The sequence below is a fragment of the Paroedura picta genome, chromosome 1 (assembly GCF_049243985.1).
Source record: "Paroedura picta isolate Pp20150507F chromosome 1, Ppicta_v3.0, whole genome shotgun sequence".
Taxonomy (NCBI): Eukaryota; Metazoa; Chordata; class Lepidosauria; order Squamata; family Gekkonidae; genus Paroedura; species Paroedura picta.
This window is the reverse complement of record NC_135369.1, coordinates 68,419,796-68,441,469: the sequence shown is the minus strand read 5'-3', so window position 1 is coordinate 68,441,469 and position 21,674 is coordinate 68,419,796. Positions and strand designations below refer to the sequence as shown.

At 45.9% G+C, this 21,674-nt stretch overlaps 1 long non-coding RNA gene across 2 annotated transcripts; it reads right to left on the bottom strand.

The window, feature by feature from the left end:
• Positions 1-402: 402 nt before the first annotated feature.
• Positions 403-19,691, bottom strand: LOC143838276 (uncharacterized). 2 transcript variants are annotated; one of them, XR_013231331.1, is made up of 3 exons: positions 19,624-19,691; positions 14,163-14,283; positions 403-728 (listed from the first exon to the last, which is right to left on the bottom strand). It is a non-coding gene; the product is annotated as an uncharacterized LOC143838276 (long non-coding RNA). The 2 variants fall into 2 exon arrangements; XR_013231324.1 differs by lacking the exon at positions 19,624-19,691 and adding an exon at positions 17,554-18,183.
• Between the last annotated feature and the right edge of the window lie 1,983 nt (positions 19,692-21,674).

Here is a 21,674-nt window from a genome sequence, read left to right as displayed (position 1 = left end):
GGATAACCCACTCATAATATTGTTATTCAATAATTATGAAACACACTAAATGGAAACACTGCACATGTTGAGTTTCCATGGTTATCAAATCAATTATATAACTGTATTAATTTTAAATTTTAAGAGACTGAATTGTCATAGAAAACATGGGGGGAGCTATAGGAGAAGAGAAGGGGAGAAACAATAAAAGCATGAGGTGATAAAACCTCCCCACCTCCCCCCCCCCAAAAAAAAGGAACTTCATGGATGGGTAAGTGCATGGAAAAGACCACATGAAATCTTTCTGCCCATTTTGTCCCAACGTTATAATATTGCTATATGATAAAAGGAAAAATATTGAGTCATATTGAGTCACATAATGCTTTTTAAAAAATAACAGATTGCTCAGGGGACAGCTTGAGGTAGGTAGGAAGGCAGGAGGGGTATGTGTGAACTCATGACAGAAAACAAAATTTGAGATTGGGAATTCCTCACTGGAAGTGAATTCTGATCTGAAGGAGAGAAAAAACTGCAGAAAAAATGGATTAAGATAATGTCTCTAAATTTTTATCTGCTCCTGAGACAACAATTTGTACGGAAAATTTTACAAACTTCAATTATTTAAGATTGATGATTCCTGATGCTGATATGGAGCTTCGGATTTGTGAGGAAATGATCAAGGAGATTATTGTTCCAGGGTGGTGAGGCAGCATCAAACTACATTGCTTTCTGCTCAGAACTTCAAAGAGCTGAAAAGGCAAAGAGAATGGAAAGTTCTGTTGGTGTTTTTTTATTATTATTTTAGAAAATTTGTATTTTGACTTTCTGTTCTCACGCGGCAGCTAGAAATTAAAACTTACATTACACAATCTCATTTTAAAACCATTAAAATCAACCCCCTTCCCAAAACAACTGCACAGATCTTTAAAAAATAGCAAAAATGCATATAAAAATATGAATACAACCATTAGTACATTGGATAGGAAAGACATCCTCTGAAGCATTGCCCCCCACCTAATCTCAGAAGGCAAGGGTGCCCAAAGCAAGGCCTCTGAAGATTACCATAGAAACTGGACAGGTTTATAAAATAATAGGGGCCTTCAGATATGTTGGTTTCAAAAAACATACAAGAGGTTGAAGGTCAACACCAGCATTTTGAAGTGTGCCACCACAACTTTGTGGCACTCCCCCATTCTCTGGGTCTAATAGCTAACCCTCCACCATTTTGCTGGCCACTGCTAGTGGCTTCTCTCAGACTCAAAACAGAAAGGGAAAAGTTTGGTCTGACCCATCCAGAGTTCTCCCAATTGCCTCTTTCATTCGGCCCCCTGTTGGGAAGGCTACTTTCCCCCCCTTCTAGTCTCCCTCTCTTTTTGGTGTTCCATCCAGCTTGCTCTCAAACAGCCCCCCCTCCACTGGATGAGCTTAGGTAAATGGCCTAAGTCCACAAGCACCTCTTTGCCCTAGGCCTGGCTTGCCTTCCACACAGCCTTTCCCCCTCTTAGGAGGCTGTGGGGCTGCTCCTTGCTGGGGCCACCTTCTCTGGCCCTGTCTCCCTCTTCCCGGACACTGGGGCAGAGGGACAGACCTGCATCCGACTCCCAGCACTTCCAATCAGCTCTTTCAGCCCTTTTCTTATCCTGCAGCAGCATGGTGCCAACTTCTAGCTTAAGGGGACAATGAGGTCACTAAGTCTCCTCTCTCTGGGACAGAAGACAACAAGGACAGTTGCCAGATATACTGAGGCTTTCACCTTCTTGAACAACTTGGCTGAGGAAATCAGGAAGGCTCCCATACTTCTATTATTCTGCAGAACAGGCAAACTAGAAATGTTCAAGAGGGCATTTTTACAAAAGGAATCAGACTTGTGGTAAATTGAACAGTACAGGAGAGCACTTTTAAAGGCGATAGGATGGTAGTCGATTATGTGTATCTGTCATCTTGCTTTTACTGCCCAGTCTACCACCTTTGCAATCTATTCTCTGCATTGTGTATAGTATGTCACGCCTTAGCCAGTTTATTGTTTGCACTGTTTTGTCATTTCTGTGATTGCACTCCTGTTGTGTTGTTACTGGATATTGTATGGCGTTGTATGGAACTGTTTGCTATATTTTATAATCTGCCTTGAGTCTCAGTGAGACAGGTGGACTATAAATGAAGCAAAATATTCATTTTTTGTCTTTTTTACACATGAGTTTTACCTAGCTTTCTGTTCAAATGGATGATGAGCTCTTTGTAACCTAAAAAGGGTGCATAGCTGTATGCTAACAGATCAAAATTATCTGATTAAGGATCTGAGGTTCCCTTGCATGGGGCCACTGGAAACATTACTTGCTAAAGAGAGACACTATATGTTTCTCAGATGAGCTTCAAATGAGCAATCAGTGACTACTCATAACCATTTAACACAAATTTCTATGATACTGTCAAAAAAGCCAATGTGTATTTTAGTTGTCTATGATGTTTTGCATCAGAAATGTAGCACATGAATAAGGAAATTTATTTTTAACTTTAAAAATTACCTATTGATAAGAAACCTTTAAACATAAAACATGTGTATGCAGTCTAGCAGAGGCTGGGAGTAGGGATCTCTGTTTGGGTTTCAGGAATGTGTAATTTGGGGATGAGTCATTGGCTGGCACACAGGATCCAAACTGCTATTGGTTGTTGTTTGTGTCCAGAGCTTAGGGGCAATCACAGACTTTGGTGGGAACCCCTCAACTGTATATAAGTTCAGATGGTGGGCTGTTTGGCTGTTCAGTTGTATACCCATCAATAACAGAGCTGATGTTTGGCACACAAACAACTCTGTGCCTAATTGATTCAGTACATGATTCAATACAATATGTCCCCCTAATTATTTTTTTCTGTCTGTACTTAGTCAAAATAGCTCAGGGGGGAATTTAAGGGAAGGATTATTTAAGCATCTTAAAGGTGGTAGGAATCTTGAAAAAACCCAGAGCCCATCAGGGTCAATCTTCTACGGTCAGTACTCTGCAAGTCCAGTGAGTAGGGCTTAAAACCCTACCATTGTTGGGAGACACAAACCAATACTGTCTTTTAATCAGAAATGTTCCTATTCCCATTATTCAAATGCCATGTTACAAAGGGGGGGGGGGCTGTTCTGTAAAGGATTATGTAGAATGAACCACATTGCTTTAGATGGGTAGCGTACAACCTAACTCCACCCTAGGAGAGCCAGTTTGGTGTAGTGGTTAGGAGTGCGGACTTCTAATCTGGCATGCCGGGTTCGATTCTGCACTCCCCCACATGCAGCCAGCTGGGTGACCTTGGGTTCGCCATGGCACTGATAAAACTGTTCTGACCGAGCAGTGATATCAGCGCTCTCTCAGCCTCACCCACCCCAAAGGGTGTCTGTTGTGGGGAGAGGAATGGGAAGGCGACTGTAAGCCACTTTGAGCCTCCTTCGGGTAGGGAAAAGCGGCATATAAGAACCAACTCTTCTTCTTCTTCTTCTAGTTTGTATCATGTCGGACCTCTGGTCTAACAAGATCAGTGTTGTCTATTCCATCTGGCAGCAGGCCTATTGAGACTCATGCAAAGAAAGTCTCTCTCAACACGTAGCACTTGACTTGCTTTTAACTGGGATCTTTTGTGCTCTGCCACTGAGTCACAGTCCCTCCCCACTTTGATAACCCTGATTTGTAGCCAGGGTGTAAACTGCACGGAGCTTTAATTCCAACCCCAGATCGATTCAGTCCCTGCCCTCTACACAGAATGCGATTTCCATTTGGATTTGGGGTGATTTAAAATTTCCTTCTGCAGCAAGAAGGATTGATCCGGAGTGACCCTACCTTTAGTGTGCGATATCTTAGAGTGCTTTTAATCCTGAATATATTATCAAATCGCATTGTTTGGAATCGGGGCTCTCCTCCGTGGCAGAGGACCCGTGATTGGCCACAGGTGGTCATGTGACGAATTTGCCTTAAAGGAGAAGCCCCTAATTTCTCTCAACTTCTGTGGGTCCTGGATTTTTTCTCCCTTCTCTGCCTTTTTCGATCTTCTCCCCCTCCCCTCCAAGAAAAGAAAGAGGCTCCCTGCTTGGCTCCTATCCCCCGCCCATTCAAGAAAAGAAAGAAAGAGGCTTGGCTCCCCCCCCTTCTGAGCCTCCCTAACCACATGCAGAAGACTTTTCTGTTTCAATGGGGAAGGGGGGGGAAGAGGAAGATCCGAGTTCAAAGCGATCTGAATTCAACAGGATTGACAATGGAATAAACAAAATAAGTGCAGACTCTGCCTAGGTATATTTGTTTGCCTTTGAATATCTTACTGAGCTTATTCCCTGTATTGCAGGCATCTCTGTCATGGTGTCCCTTGGTATCTTCTGCTCTCCATTTTCCGATTGATAGGAACTAATTAGTGATGTTCAGTAGTGAAGGTTCTGTCTCGATGGAGGAAGTAGTACATCAAAAGGTTGCTAGTGATTGTCAATTGTACAGTTCTATGTGAGCTGAGCAGTACTTGCCTGTATAGATGGTAGATCATCTTCATGGTAATCATCAAAAGTCATTAGTGCCAAAAAGCAGCCGCGACTAACCTGGCAGCTGCCATTGATGCAGCGGTAGGTGGGCAAGGAAGAAGATGCTCCTCTGCGGAGCGTTGGGAAGGTGGGAAGACAGGGCACGTGCACCCTGGTGCAGGAGAAGCGGCATGGGGGCATGCAGCACCCATAAAAGGCACCATGTGAGAAAGGACGGCCTCTTTTCCTGCAGCAGCTGAGAAAGGAACTTCCCTCCCACCCACCCTATTGTTCAAGATGTTTGGAGAGGCACACCATAATTTGTGAACTGGGGAGGGGGGGGCAAGGGGAAAGAGCCATGGAAAGGAATACGGAGGAGAGAGTAGAAATATTAACCAGTTAAGGAGCCTTGTTAAAAGGCTACAGGAGGGGTGGGGCAAACCCAGAGGGGAAGGCCCCAGGAGCATTCAGTAAAATTAGATGAAAGGGGATGGACTGAAGGAGGTATACGCCTCCTGATGCATTCCCTGGATTCTCTCTACTGAGAAGATGCCCAGTGGCAAGGGGACCCAGAGGCCTGGCTGGGGACCAGGATGGGATTCCTAGGGTGCCACTGGGGGCAGATAGTTGGGTTGGATGACCTGAGCATATTGGGGGGGGGCTCTATTTCCCCTTGCCAGCCAATATGCTGGCTGTTAATAAAGTTGTGGGCCAAAGTTAATTGTGTGTGAGTCTGATTCCTTACCAGTATGCCCGCCTGCAAGTCAATGTGGTGAGTATGTTTTCTAAATCCTACTTCTCTCTATTCTCAATATTAGATTATATATTTTTCTCAACAAACATATCTATTTTGTTTTGTTTCCCACAATACTTTTCTCTCAGCATTTTTGAATCTGTTTAAAACATATACAAACTAGGCAGAGGACAGAGCTACTTGTTGCACCACTGCTGTGCTCTTCAAAACATCCCCATCCAAGCTCATTAGTAGAAGAAGAGTTGGTTTTTATACCCTGCTTTACACTACTCAAAGGAGTCACAAGCGGCTTACAGTTGACTTCTTTTCCTCTCCCCACAACAGACAATCTGTGAGGTAGGTGAGGCTGAGACAGCTCTGAGATAACTATGATTGGCCCAAGGTCACCCAGCTTGTTGTATGTAGAGGAATGGTACATCAAACCTGGCTCATCAGCTTAGAAACTGCTGCTTTTAACTTCTACACCAAGCTGGTTCTCAGGGTTATACCCTCAGAGTTGAATCAAACAGCCCTCTATGTTTTGAGAGAGAGGGTTTCTTAAAGTGAGTTAGCATCAAAGCAAGGGCCCTGTCCCTGAAGAAGATCCTGTTGGGACTGAAACACGCTGGGACATAATTCATTTGTTTTGGAACACCTCTTTGAGTATTCCTCCTATCTCCCTCCCCCTTCAAGGATCGCTGCCTTGTTGTGGCAAGGGGGCTTGCGTAGCTCAGTGAAGCTATGAGCTATGCCGTGCAGGGCCACCCAAGATGGACAGGTCATAGCTGAGAGCTCTGACAAAAGATGATCCACTGGAGAAGGCAATGGCAAACCACTCCAGTATCTTTGCCATGAAAACTCTATGGACAGTTCCAATAGGCATAACGATATGACGCCGGAAGATGAGCCCCTCAGGTCGGAAGGTGTCCAATATGCTACTGGGGATGAGCAGACGGCTAGTACGAGTAGCGCCAGAATGAATGAAGCGGCTGGGCCAAAGCCGAAAGGACGCTCAGTTGTGGAAGTAACTGGTGGCGAAAAGACAGTCCGATGCTGTAAAGATTTTTATTCCATAGGAACCTGGAACGTCAGATCCATGAATCAAGGCAAGCTGGACGTGGTTAAACAAGAAATGAGAAGACTGAACATCGACATTTTAGGAATCAGTGAACTAAAATGGACAGGAATGGGTGAATTTAATTCAGATGACCATCAGGTCTACTACTGTGGACAAGAATCTCGCAGAAGAAATGGAGTAGCCTTCATAATCAATAAGAGAGTAGGAAAAGCAGTCTTGGGATACAATCCCCAAAATGACAGAATGATCTCAGTTCGAATCCAAGGCAAACCATTCAACATCACAGTGATCCAGGTCTATGCCCCAACCACTGCTGCTGAAGAGGATGAAGTTGATCAGTTCTATGAAGCCCTACAACACCTTATAGAAGCAACGCCAAAAAATGATGTGCTTATCATCATGGGGGATTGGAATGCTAAAGTAGGAAGCCAAAAGATAACTGGGATAACAGGCAAGTTTGGCCTTGGAGTACAAAATGAAGCAGGGCACAGGCTGGTAGAATTTTGTCAAGAGAATACAATGGTCATAGCAAACACTCTTTTCCAACAACCCAAGAGACGACTCTACACATGGACATCACCAGACGGTCAACACAGAAATCAGATTGACTATGTACTCTGCAGCCAAAGATGGAAAAGTTCTATACAGGCAATAAAACAAGACCAGGAGCTGATTGTGGTTCAGATCATGAGCTTCTTGTTGCAAAATTTAGGCTTAAATTGAAGAAAGTAGGGAAAAGCACTAGGCCACTCAGGTACAAACTAAATCATATCCCCGACGAATATACAGTAGAGGTGACAAATAGATTTAAGGAATTAGATCTGATAGACAGAGTGCCTGAAGAACTATGGACGGAGGTTCGCGACATTGTACAAGAGGTAGCAACTAAAACCATCCCAAAGAAAAAGAAATGCAAGAAATCAAAATGGCTGTCTGAGGAAGCTTTACAAATAGCTAAGGAGAGAAGGGAAGTGAAAGGCAAGGGAGAAAGAGAAAGATACACCCAATTGAATGCAGAATTCCAGAGAAAAGCTAGAAGAGATAAGAATGCCTTCTTAAATGAACAGTGCAAACAAATAGAAGAAAACAATAGAATGGGGAGGACCAGAGATCTTTTCAAGAAAATTGGAGATATGAAGAGAACGTTTCATGCAAAGATGGGTATGATAAGGGACCAAAATGGTAGGGACCTCACAGAAGCAGAAGAGATTAAGCAAAGGTGGCAAAATTATACAGAACAACTATACAAGAGCGAGCTTAACATCCCTGATGACCACAGTGGGGTAGTTACTGACCTGGAGCCAGACATCCTGGAATGTGAAGTCAAATGGGCCTTAGGAAGTCTGAGCAACAATAAAGCTAGTGGTGGTGACAGCATTCCAGTTGAACTATTCAAAATCTTAAAGGACGATGCAGTAAAAGTGCTACACTCAATATGCCAGCAAATTTGGAAAATTCAACAATAGCCACAGGATTGGAAAAGGTCAGTTTACATTCCAATCCCAAAGAAGGGCAATGCCAAAGAATGTTCAAACTACCGCACCATTGCACTCATTTCTCATGCTAGCAAAGTTATGCTCAAAATCCTACAAGCTAGGCTCCAGCAATATGTGGACCGAGAACTTCCAGAAGTACAGGCAGGATTTCGAAGAGGTAGAGGAACTAGAGATCAAATTGCCAACATACGCTGGATCATGGAAAAAGCTAGGGAGTTCCAGAAGAACATCTACTTCTGCTTCATTGACTATGCTAAAGCCTTTGATTGTGTGGAGCACAACAAATTGTGGAAAGTTCTTAAAGAGATGGGAATACCAGAGCATCTTATTTGTCTCTTGAGAAATTTATATGCAGGTCAAGAAGCAACAGTGAGAACTGAACATGGAATCACTGACTGGTTCAAAATTGAGAAAGGAGTTCGGCAAGGCTGTATACTGTCGCCTTGCCTATTTAACTTGTATGCGGAGCACATCATGAGAAAGGCGGGATTAGAGGAGTCACAAATTGGGATCAAGATTGCAGGGAGAAATATCAACAACCTCAGATATGCAGATGATACCACTCTAATGGCAGAAAGTGAAGAGGAACTAAAGAGCCTGTTGATGCGGGTGAAGGAGGAGAGTGCAAAAGTTGGCTTGAAACTCAACATCAAGAAAACAAAGATCATGGCAGCCGGCCCTCTCAATTCCTGGCAAATAGATGGGGAAGAAATGGAGATAGTGACGGATTTTATTTTCCTCGGCTCCAAGATCACTGCAGATGGGGACTGCAGCAAAGAAATTAAAAGACACTTGCTCCTAGGGAGGAAAGCTATGGCAAATCTAGACAGCATCCTAAAAAGCAGAGACATCACCCTACCAACAAAAGTGCGTTTAGTCAAGGCTATGGTATTCCCAGTTGCAATGTATGGCTGCGAAAGTTGGACCATAAGGAAGGCCGAGCGTCAAAGAATTGAGGCTTTTGAACTCTGGTGCTGGAGAAGACTCTTGCGAGTCCCTTGGACTGCAAGGCGAACAAACCGGTCAGTCCTAGAGGAGATCAGCCCTGACTGCTCTTTAAGAAGGCCAGATCCTGAAGATGAAACTCAAATACTTTGGCCACCTCATGAGAAGGAAGGACTCCCTGGAGAAGAGCCTAATGCTGGGAGTGATCGAGGGCAAAAGAAGAAGGGGACGACAGAGAATGAGGTGGATGGATGGTGTCACTGAAGCAGTAGGTGCAAACTTAAAAGAACTCCAGGGAATGGTAGAGGACAGGAAGGCCTGGAGGATCATTGTCCATGGGGTCGCGATGGGTCGGACACGACTTCGCACATAACAACAACAACCTATCTCCCTGGAACTTAAACATTACCTAGGCTACTTCCTGTCTCTTAACTCCCTCTTCAACTGAGATTTCAGAAAGGTGTTTGTGAATCAAACTTGGGTCTTAATCTCTGCTACAATTCTAATTCATAATTGGAAATTGAGCTTTCCCAGTCCTGCTTTAACAAGGGGGTAATCATAACTAGGTTTCTACTACATTTGCACTCCCCCCCCCCATTATGATGATGATTGAATGTTTGTCCCATGGCAGCTCTGCAAATGGATGCAAAAGAACTTAAATATTTTTTATCCTATGTAATCAAGTCACTGGAAGCCTATGCACACCTTCCTGTTATCTGACCCAAGTTCCTGTTCCCCAGCATTGCTCCTAGGCCCATTCTACACACTCTGGGTAATGCACTTTGAGGGTGCTTTTGCAGCTGGATTATCCTGTGCAGAACAGAAAAAATCTACTTCTAAAGTGTATTGAAAGTGCTTTATCTTACATGTGCAGAACGGGCCGTAGAGTAAGTTGAGAAAAACATTAAAATAAAAAATCCAAAAACTCACCAGTGTTGCCTGTGCAATAATGTCACTTCTGGGGAATTTCCAATGCTTCCTAGAGCTAGAGCTCTATTCTCCAGAGGTGCCTTAACTGAATTGGCAATGCTGCCCCCACCCCACATAATGCCTTTGCCCTCCCACCTTCCCTCCACTTGTCAGGCTGTCACCTGTGTGACCGTTTATGCACTGGAGGTTTCATGCTGGGTTGCAGGCTGGAGTTTTAGTCGTGGCAGGTGGCTCCACCTCTTCCTGCACCCACACAGGGGAGCATTTGGCCCAGTGCACCTCATCTGCCCCCTATTTGTGTTGCTGCACGAGAGCTGGGGCAGTAAAGTGCCCAGTGCATAAACGGTCTGTGTGGAGCCATTAGCAAGAGGGTATTTTTAATGGCATTCAAGGAGGGGAGATAGTGTTTAAATTGTCCCCAGAGCTGATCTACACATTCAGGAGATTCGCATAATATAGATTTCCCAAGATTGACCCCCCCCCCAGATAAAATAGCACTCCCAGTAAAGAGCATCTTAACTGTCCCCCAACATTTGTTCAGCATTTGAATGCCTTATTTCCTAGGGTATTTGCATTACATTTAACAACTTTGATGCATAATTTGCATGCATGATTTATTCCCGTCATATAAGACAGTCCATTTGCAGTCTAGGGTCTGTAAATCTGAATTTATTTGTGCCACCTATAAGCAAATAAAAAAAATATTATTTCCTCCAAATTTATAGAAGCTCTTTAATTTTAAGAAGAACTGAAAAGTGTTAACATCTAGAAACTGAACAGCAAATCAAATGGGATAGACCAGTAGTAAAAAAAATTCAGTAGGGGGCAATCTTGTAACATGTACATCCCCTCTCCCCCCCCCCAAATGTTGAATGGATAGTTGTGTTGTTCTGCCCCAGGCAGTCACCTGGAGAGCCTGCTTCTTCATCTGTCCCAAGACCTCCAGAGATTGTCTTGCTTCAGCATGCAACTGGCAGACTTCATAGGTGGATGGAAAAGATATCATTTTGTGGAGAAATTGAATGCACCAGGAAGAGAACACCATGGGAGAATTTTGTATCTGCCAGGCTAGTCTTCAGTGGGTAAGTTCTTGTAGCTGGCTAAGATCCATGACTAGATTACCCCTCTCTTGATTGTACAGAGGTAGGCAACCTTTTTGAAATGTGTGCCAAAGAAAACACAGTGTCTTCCTGTGAAGCTGTTAAGGCCAAACTCTATTACTTTCTACATGAGTTCACCATGAGGACTAGCAGCTGCAATGCAGCAGCAATCAATGGGGTGAATTATGTTGCCTGGGCTGTTTCAGCTTAGAAAAACAAAGCAGGATGAACAGGAGTCCCTTTGCCCCACTACGATTGCCAGCATTACCTCAGCAAATGCTGGGAGACTTTGAAGGTGATGCCTGCGGAGGGCGGAGTTTGGAGAGCATGTGACGTCATTTCTGGGTGATGCTTCAGGAATTTCCCCTAATGTCTATGGTAAAGGCCATTCAGACATAGGGAAATTCTCCATGCTGCTGTGGTAGAGGCTATATTCTAGATATATGTTCTCCATTCTCAAGGGTAGGGTAGAGGTTTACCCACTGAGGGTGGCCAAATTATAGTCCTGATCCAAGTACTGTGCTGTATTCCTGATCCAAATCAGGATCTTGTGATGCTCCTAAATGGAATTGCCACTCTATAGAGCTGCCCTTGAGATTCATCCGGAAACTTCAACTGGTCCAGAATGGGGTTACACAGGCCCTTACCATGACCCGATGGAGGGTCCACATAGGACCAGTCCTCACTCAGCTACACTGACTTTAGATCAAAGTTCAAGGTCTTAACTCTCACTTTTAAAGCCCTAAACAGAATTTGCTTAGGATCCACAGCGCCAAAGAGATCAGATTGGCCTCAACCAGAGCCAGAGGATTTTTGGCCTAGGCCCCAGCCTCATGGAATCCTCTGTCAATTGAGATCGGAGCCATGTGGGATCTCAGATAATTCTGCAGGGCTTGTAAAATAGAGCTATTCCACTGGGCCTATGGTTGAGGTCTAAAACCACCTGATCTACTGGCCTCCCAGTCAGAATTCACTAACCCCTGTTTCTCTCTCATGATAGGAGAGTGGACAAATGTTTAATATCTGAATTAACACTATAGAATCATAGAATCATAGAGTTGGAAGGGGCCATACAGGCCATCTAGTCCAACCCCCTGCTCAACGCAGGACTAGCCCTAAGCATCCTAAAGCATCCAAGAAAAGTGTGTATCCAACCTTAGCTTGAAGACTGCCAGTGAGGGGGAGCTCACCACCTCCTTAGGCAGCCTATTCCACTGCTGAACTACTCTGTGAAAATTCTTTTCCTGATATCTAGCCTATATCGTTGTACTTGTAGTTTAAACCCATTAATACAAGTACAATGATATATGATTTAATGTGTTTATTCAAATCTATATTTTGTACTAATTAAATATGTTTTACCTGTTATCAACCACTCCGAGTCTCACAAGATAGGGAGGTTAATAAATAGAATTATCTGTTCCAATATATATTTCTGGAAAGGCCTTGGAGGAGGAGCGTGTCTCATGGCTTAAGTGTCTCATGGCTCAATTTTGTTCTATGAGACAGGTTAGGCTGACCGAATGAAATTGGGGCAGGTTAGCCTGAAAAGCTTCAAGGTCATATGAGGATTTGAACCTAGATCTTCCCCCATCCCATACCATACTAGTTCTCTGGAATCAACTCAAACATTCACACCGGCACATGGTACATTTTTCTCTTTATACTCTTTTAAATTTTAACTAGAAATATAGCCCATTGCATGCAGTAATGCAATGAGTGCTAGGACGGGGCTGGAGGTGTGGGGGACGTGCAGGCCCCCCTCCCCTGGCCCCCGGCGAGGGCTGTGGTCTGGCGCGGTCGGCAGTGGCGGGCCAGCAGCGCAGGGCAGAGTGAAAGCCATGGGGCAGGGCTGGGACGCAGGCGCAGCTCCTTTGGCAACCGGGGCAGTGGTCTGGGCGGCAATTTGTGGCGCAGCAGGTGCTGCCATCAGCGTTGACCCATGGGTGCATGGCGTTGGGGCATGCGCATCTCCCCCCGAGGCCCCGGGGAGGGCAGCATGTTGGGGCAGTCACCAGAGCCAGGATGTGGTTGTTGGGGAAAGAGAAGGCGTTTGGGAGGGGTTCAGGATGGGGTAGAAGGGTCTGTGGCATGCGTGTCTCCAGCCACCTTCCTGTAGCATCCCCAGCAAGCGGAGTAATGGTGGCAGGCGGCCACAGGCAGGCATGGGAGTTCGTGGGCTGGTTGGAATAGCAGTCCAGGGCTCTGGGGGCCAATTGGGAGGCACACGCTCCTTGGCCCCGGACTGACAACGGAGGGGCCAATTGGGAGGTGCTTCATACCTCCCGATTGGTCCCTCCACTTGTCAGTCCAGGGCCAAGGGGCCAATCGTTGCCCCCCTCATCCCAGACTGAGCCTACCCCCACACGCCTTAGCCTTTTATTTATACCGCAGAGCAGTGTAAAGATGTATACTTTTCTTGAAAGGGATTCTATGTTTTGTTTTGTAAGCTTACAAATGGAAGAAACTTTCACCCTGTTGGGTAAGCTCAATAGAAGTAATCCTTGTGTATATATTTCTTTTTCTGGATTGCTTCTTCCCTTGTTTATAATGCTAGCAGAGTCTTTTTAACAAAGTGCAACCATTATCCACAGAGTGTAGCAGCTAACTACTTTGTTGTCAGACGATGACTTTAATTTCTGAAATTTGTAGTTTGGAAGGTTCAAAGGACTGCTGTTCTATTCCCACATTCCTGGGGTTTACACTCCATTGCTGGTTGTTAATATAATTTTTTTTTTTTAGTCAGTGGAAAGAAAAGAGCGAGAAAAAAATTGGACCATTTTTAATAAGTAGGATTTTAAAAAATCTAATCAGACCAAGCACTTTTTAAGCGTAAGTATTTTTACAGTAGTTTATAACACTGACAGCACACTCCAAATATTGCTAGCTCCTGTTATAATGAGAATATAAGGTACTGGCTTAGTTAACTCACATGGTTAGATTCCATGGTTGAAAATGTGTGTTAATGGAAAGTGGGACCATTTTAGCTGATTTCCCCAACCCTTAACCCTTCTATCTGCAGAATTTCAGCTCCCCACTCATTCTGTTCCTGTGGGGCGGTGGTGTGGGGGAGGAGTTGTTCCAAAAGATCAGCATTTTGAAGCTCATTTGAGGCCTCGGAGGGGGAGATGAAGAGATCCCATTCCATTGAGAGATGAGATCACATTCCACTCTGTCAGGTGCATTATTGCAGAACTTAAACTATTTATTTTAATTTATTTTAATTTTGAAACCAGGATTGAACTCACAGATAGTGGCGTATCTACAATATTTGATGACTGGGGTTGGCAGGTAAGTGGGGCTTGGTGATATGTGCATGGGGTATACCCAGGTGGACTTTTCAGGTGGTGGAGTCTCCCCACCCCCCGACATCAGATCCCTGCAAACCTAAGAACACCACCATTTTGCCTGGCTGACCTACCTGAGCCTTGTTTCCCATTCACTGTTTCTTGTCCAGCAAGCTGCCTCCCCCAGGACTCTTTCTGCCAAGTTCACCTGGCACCACTCCACTAACCTAGGAGGCAAAGTTTCCCAGGGCCTGTCTGCAGCAAAGAGGTGGAAAGCAGGAAAAGCTCCCATCATCCATTGAAAATTGAAAAGCCATCCTATGTTTACCTGTTGAAATGTAGTGAACACCAGGCTCAGTCTGGAAATACTCCCAACCTATGTTGGAAGCCATGGTTACAGCCCAGATTTCAGAGAAGCACACCTTTATCCATTTTTCATATTACCAAGAGATTCTAGAGATACCATCATTATTTTAATTCCCACTATGCTCACTAATTACAGGTTCAATCTTGTTATTTCTTTGGTATCACTTCAAAAACACAATACTTTAATAAAACTGCTTTGAAGATTCCTTATGCTTTATGGTTCTTTGTATTTATATTTGATTTTGCAATACCATGGAACACAATCTTCTCAACAATATTTTCAATGACAATTTACATATTTTGTTATCAAACACTCCACCACCACCAATTTGCTTGCTGGAAAATTTAGCATTTGACACAAAGCTATGAAATATAAGCTTGCTTGCTTAGAAGATTGTTACCTTAATGGCACATGCACATATTTTCAGAATACACTGTCTGATGCTCTTAAGGTTACAGTATACCTCTTGAACAAAGGTTTAGTCCAGTGGCACTTTTTCAGTCAAAAAGTTTTATTCATTGTATAAGTTTTTGTGTGCATACATACTTCTTCAGATACACTTCTTCAGCTGCATGTACACCCAAAAGTTTATCCTTTAAATGAAACTTTTGGGGTCGAAAAGGTGCCACTGCACTTGAACTTTGTTCCGCTGCTTCAGACCAACGTGGCTAACCATCTTAGTATGCTACTTCCTGTACAAACAACTAGAATTAGGAAAGATCTTGCAAATGGCGGCCCTTTATAGTCCCCACCTAAGTGATCTGCTATAGAATGGATTATGTGTATCTCTGTTTGAGTCAGATAATATTTTCATAGCACTTGGTACCAAAACAGAACACCAACATTTAAACCTCCAAAATTGTCTGTAGTCATTTCATTTTCCTAGTCTCACAGAGACTGGCTGACAATTTAAAAAATGCCTTTCTCCTGAAAACTCTGCATTAGTCATCCTTTCTTGTTGTGGTCTGTTGTTAGTTTTCATTTACAACATGAGGAAGTCTTCCTTTACAGATAACCTCCCTGTCCCATCCTGGTCCAGAGTGGGGATGGGGGGGGGTTATAGTTTGGCTGTTTGTTCAACAGCATTATACAAGAGATAGGACTTTCTGAACTTAATAAAGTGCCCCTAGCATAGTATTATATTTGCAAAGAAAAAAAAAAGGCTCTGCCCCTACAAAGGAGGGAGGTTATGAGAACTGCAGCTTTCTTCCACCTGTCTCCAAGGTGATTGGATGGGAGTCTTCTTGGACCTACCTTACAAAGATACAATTTGAAAGGGAGCAATAACATTGCCCAGGAAATCAGTAGAATCAAACAAAAAACATGAGTGTATGCAGCACTGCTGATAAGCACCTGAACTTGGCGTGGGAGGGGGAATGGATTGCTTGGGGAAGTGGGGATTGCAATTCTCAAGAATCTCAGATTTGTTATACCTTTCTGGGAAATCTCTGTGACTATAAGTTTGTGAACATTTTTCCTTTCCCAGGTGCATAGCAAGAACCTTTTCCTTGGCTAATAAGCAGAGAGGGCATTTCCATTGTAAATTGTAGGGGGATGATCCAATTCCCTTCAAATTGTTTGGCACTGCAGCTCCTATGATCATCCTGAAGCTGGTGGCCAGTTTTGAAACTCCTGGCTTTGTTTTCTGATGACTTATGGCTGCCACAGAAATGCTTCCAATGTATGATAACCCCCATAAATGTCCTGTCATTCACAGCCCTGCTCTGGTCTTGCAAAGTGAAAGCCATGGTTTCCTTGATGGTGTCAATCCATCTCCTGTTGTATTATTATAGATATACTAGAAAGAAAGCCCGTTGTACGTTTAAATACAACGGGCGCTAGAGAGGGTGGATTAGAGAGTGTCCTTTGTGGCGGGGTGTTTGTGTAAGTGGAATTGTAGGTGTTTGGGCAGTATGGATTGGAGCGGTTCAGGATGTGCAGTGATGTCCCCTGGAAGCAGGAAGGTGCTTTCTGGTGGCAGCAGAGGGATCTTTGGTGGAAAGAGAAAAAGAGTGGTAATCATGCAATGGCCACCAAAATGTGGATGCATAGTCAGAGGGCACATGCTCATGTCTTTGGGGCTCGTTTCATAGTCAGTGATGTGCGCAGGGGAGCCTGATGTCATGAGAGGACAGAAGCTAAGGAGGGCTGTGCATGGCCAGTATTTGGATGGGAGACCTTATAGGAGTAGGGGTTATCACTGGCTGTGTAGCTCTATTTGTGTCTGTCTGTCTGTCTGTCTGTCTGTGTTTCTGCCGTCTATTATTCAACGCACCTGTCCACCCATCCATCTGTTTACCTGGTTTCTGTGTCCCATCCATCCCTGTGTGTTCTAAATGTCTGGCTTTCTGCATGTCTTCCATTATTGGCCCCATCCGTGTATCCCCCTTTGTGTCCCTCCCTCCTTCCTTCTTGACTTCCTTCTTTCCTGTCCTCCTTCCTTCTTAGCTTGCTTGTTTTTACTCTCCTGTGTTTTGTTTCCTGTCCCAGTCTCGCCATCTCTCTTTCTCTCTCTTGGTGTCTTCCTTCCGTCTTTCATTCTATCCTTCCATCCCAGCAGCCATCTATCCCTTTATCTCTTGTATTTCTGCCAGCGATCCCAATCTCTGTGAACTTTCTTACTGCCTGTATTTCTGCCCTTCTTTCTGGCAGCCCTATCTCCATGTCTGGTTCTGTCTGTGTTATTGCTGGAGGGGATGCGTGATCTCTCTATGTCCTTTGTGTCTATTTCTGTCTATCTGTGCTTGTATCTCTCCATATGTCTTTCTGTCTCTCTGTCTTTCTCCCTTCCTTCCCGGTTTCCCTCCCTCCTTCCATCCATGCATCCTTGGGTCTGTATTCTGTCTCCCAGCCATCCTTCTCCTGGCTAACTTTCTCACTGTCTGCCTGTGTGCGTGGGGTGGGAGAGAGGGGGGTGAAGGGCTGTAGCATGGACTGGCTGGGATCTCTGCCTGTATATCTCCATGCATCCTTGTATCGCAATGCTGTCTCCCATGTTCTCACTCTCTGTCTTTGTGGCCTGCATTCTGCTATCCCTGCATCTGTCCATCTGGGTTTTTCTCTCTGTTAAGGGGAGTGGGTGGGGAAAATGTGAGCTCTCTTTCTCCTGTGTGTATATGTCTGTCTCTCTCTCTATTTGTCTATTGGTGTGCCTCTACCTTGGTCTCTTCTATTGGTGTGTCTCTGGCTTGGTTTCTTCGTTCCCTGCATGCTGGGCTCTCCATGCTGTCTGGCAAAGATCCGTCTCTCTGCTTTCATGCTAAACTGTCTGGCTGGCTAGGGGAGGGGGAAGAGGAAGGAGGAAGGGCTGTATCAGGGACTGCTTTGGACCTCTGGCCGTTCCTTTGAGCTCTCTATCTCCTGTGTGTGTATGTCTGTGTCTCTCTGTCTATTGGTGTGTCTCTACCTTGGTCTCTTCATTCCCTGCTTGCTGGGCTCTCCATGCTGTCTGGCAGAGATCCATCTCTCTGCTTTCATTGTAAACTGTCTGGCTAGCTAGAGGAGGGGGGAGGAGGGAGGGGGAAGGCTTTAGCAGGGACGGCTTAGGAAGCTAGGAACTCTGGCCACTCCTGTGAGCTCTCTCCTTGCCGTTGCTGTCTCTGTGTCTTTCCAATCTATTGGTGTCTGCCTGCCTGTGTCTCTGCGTTCCCTGCATGCTGGGCTCCCCATGCTGTCTGGCAAACCTCAGTCACTCAGTTTTCTGGCTGGCTAGGGGAGGGCGGAGGGGGGAGGAGGGAAGGGCTCCTGGCTTTGCAGGCTAGAAAGGGGCTTTGCCGGACCCAGAGGGCTCTCCCCGCCCCCTCCCCACCCCAGACTCCGGGCTCTGCAGGGAGGAAAGTTGCTTTGCTGGCTGCAGAGGGCTCTCGCTGGTTCCCCCCCGCTCGTGGGTTTGTGGGCGGGAAAGGAGTTTTGCCAGCTGCAGAGGGCTCTCGCTGGCTCCCCCCCCCCAGGCTCCTGGGTCTGCAGAAAGTTGAAGAAAGTTGCTTTGGCAGCTGCAGAGGACTCTCCCTGGTGCCCTCCCCCCCCCCAGGCTCCTGGCTTTGTGGGCGGGAAAGGAGTTTTGCCGGCTGCAGAGGGCTCTCGCTGCCTCCCCCCCCCCCCCAGGCTCCTGGGTTTGCAGGGAAGAAAGGAGCTTTGCCGGCTGCAGAGGACTCTCCCTGGTGCCCTCCCTCCCCAGGCTCCTGGCTTTGTGGGCGGGAAAGGAGTTTTGCCGGCTGCAGAGGGCTCTCGCTGGCTCCCCCCCCCCCCCAGGCTCCTGGGTCTGCAGAAAGTTGAAAAAAGGAGCTTTGCCGGCAGCAGAGGACTCTCCCTGGTGCCCTCCCTCCCCAGGCTCCTGGCTTTGTGGGCGGGAAAGGAGTTTTGCCGGCTGCAGAGGGCTCTCGCTGGCTCCCCCCCCCCCCCAGGCTCCTGGGTCTGCAGAAAGTTGAAAAAAGGAGCTTTGCCGGCAGCAGAGGACTCTCCCTGGTGCCCTCCCTCCCCAGGCTCCTGGCTTTGTGGGCGGGAAAGGAGTTTTGCCGGCTGCAGAGGGCTCTCGCTGGCTCCCCCCCCCCCAGGCTCCTGGGTCTGCAGAAAGTTGAAAAAAGGAGCTTTGCCGGCAGCAGAGGACTCTCCCTGGTGCCCTCCCTCCCCAGGCTCCTGGCTTTGTGGGCGGGAAAGGAGTTTTGCCGGCTGCAGAGGGCTCTCGCTGGCTCCCCCCCCCCCCCCGGCTCCTGGGTTTGCAGGGAAGAAAGGAGCTTTGCCGGCTGCAGAGGACTCTCCCTGGTGCCCTCCCTCCCCAGGCTCCTGGCTTTGTGGGCGGGAAAGGAGTTTTGCCGGCTGCAGAGGGCTCTCGCTGGCTCCCCCCCCCCGGCTCCTGGGTTTGCAGGGAAGAAAGGAGCTTTGCCGGCAGCAGAGGACTCTCCCTGGTGCCCTCCCTCCCCAGGCTCCTGGCTTTGTGGGCGGGAAAGGAGTTTTGCCGGCTGCAGAGGGCTCTCGCTGCCTCCCCCCCCCCGGCTCCTGGGTTTGCAGGGAAGAAAGGAGCTTTGCCGGCTGCAGAGGACTCTCCCTGGTGCCCTCCCTCCTCAGGCTCCTGGCTTAGTGGGCGGGAAAGGAACTTCCCTGTCCTCAGAGGCCTCTCCCCGGCTCCCTCCCACCCCAGGCTCCCGGCTTCAGCTGCAAAGCCCTCTCCAAGGCCCCCTCCTACTCCAGGATACCAGGCTCGGCTCAGGGAAACGCCATGGCTCACTCACCCGGTCGGCCTGCTGACTGAGACTCAGAAGAAACGTGGTGGCTTGCTCACCAAGTCGGGCTGCTGACTGACACTCGGAGGGGCCAATCAGGAGCCGCTTTGCGGCTCCTGATTGGCCCCTTCGAGTTTTTATCCCGGACTCGCCCCGCCCTTTCTCCTCCCACTTACCTCTTACTGTTTTATTCTTTCCGCTCCCGCGGGAGCGGTTTACAGATAGATGCTATTGCAAGCTAACTAGTTTCACCTGAATATCTTCATTTTGAATTTTTTTCTTCTTTTTGTGAATCAAACTGAGGACTTCGATTCCCTGGATCTGTTATTCTAATTTTAGTACTTTCCCCTTGTACTAGAAGCTTTACTTTGATGCAAGAGGATTTTTACCCTTTGCGTCAGAAGTAAATGAAATGCACTGGAGAAAGAAGAAAAGATCTGCCAGATCCAAATCCATGAACTTTTATTTCTGTACATTTTTTATTTCCTCGGTCTTAATTTTTACAATAAAACATACATATTTTCCCACAGCATCTGTGCACTAATAAATCAACATTATTCATATCAATGATGTCCTGGCACAGAAAATTCCATATAAATCATATATCAATTGCATAAAATATATAACAAATAAAGAGACCAGTCATGTACAGGCACTAGTGTGTGTGTGTGTGTGTGTGTGTGTGTGTGTGTGTGTGTGTAGGAACTCTCCTTGGTAAACAGAAAAAACATGAAACATGCATCCTTCTCTCATTGCCTGCACTAGATCCATTTGTTTATTTAGTATTATACATAAGTGTAAAGAGAAAAATGGTCTGCCAGTTTTATTGGTGGAAAACCTCTTTCTTCTGATTTAAATGTGGTTCACATAGCAATATAGCCATTCCCCCCTGCACTTTATTAGTTCTCACTTGCTATGCAGCTGCTGAATGCAAGAACTAACAATGCAAGAACTAACAATCAGAGGTGGCATGAAGAAGCCCAGGCACTCACCCAGGTGCAGCATCACACATGATATTTCAGTCCACTAACAATGAATTAGGCCAGTGAAATAGAACCTAGCTGGGTCTTGCTTTACCATTATATCTATAAAAGCATTGCATATACACACTATGCTGAACCTTAGACTTCCACATGTTTCATCAACATATGTAAAAATATAATGCCTGCACAACAAATATAAATTCATCTCTGTCATCCAGGAATCAAAGAGGCTTTGCCTTCCTGTCAGTTGCATGCCGAGAATTCATTTTGTTGCTCTGCATAAGCAAGCCGGAGATGCTGTTGTGCCAGCTCCTCTAATTCAAATGCAGCTAACGTTCACTCAGTGAGAAAAACTGAAGGGGAACTTGGTTGGCAGTCACTGCCTTTGCCTTGTGCTGCTCTCTCACCCAGCTACTCAGCCTATTTTGAGCAGCCCGGGATTAGATGTTCTCCTTAGCAAGTGAGCGAGGATTTGGAGGATCTGTTTGGACTGGCACATAGAGGAGACATTTTTTTTAAAAACTTGCTTTGTAGTGTTCCTAAAGTTTGATGTTATTGGTAAGACTCATAAACTAGGCCATAATTAGTCAGAGCCGAAATAGTGCAGTTTGCTAGAACAGAGGGAGTGCTAAAGGCAAGTGCCCTGAATCACCTAAGGATGAAATTTGTTCATAAAATGGCCTGTCATTTGCTAGGCTTGGGAAAGGGTTGGTGCTAAGTAGCTTCTTTATTTGTGCTTTCTTCGATTCTTTCTTCTAAATGTTCAGCCTGGAGAAAAGGAGGATGAGAGGGGACATGATAGCCCTATTTAAGAATTTGAACGGTTGTCACTTGGAGGAGGGCAGGATGCTGTTTCTGTTGGCTGCAGAGGAAAGGACGCGCAGTAATGGGTTTAAACTTCAAGTACAACAATATAGGCTAGATATCAGGAAAAAATTTTTCACAGTCAGAGTACTTCAGCAGTGGAATAGGCTGCCTAAGGAGGTGGTGAGCTCCCCCTCACAGCAAAGGTTGAATACACACTTTTCTTGGATGCTTTAGGATGCTTTGGGCTGATCCTGCGTTGAGCAGGGGGTT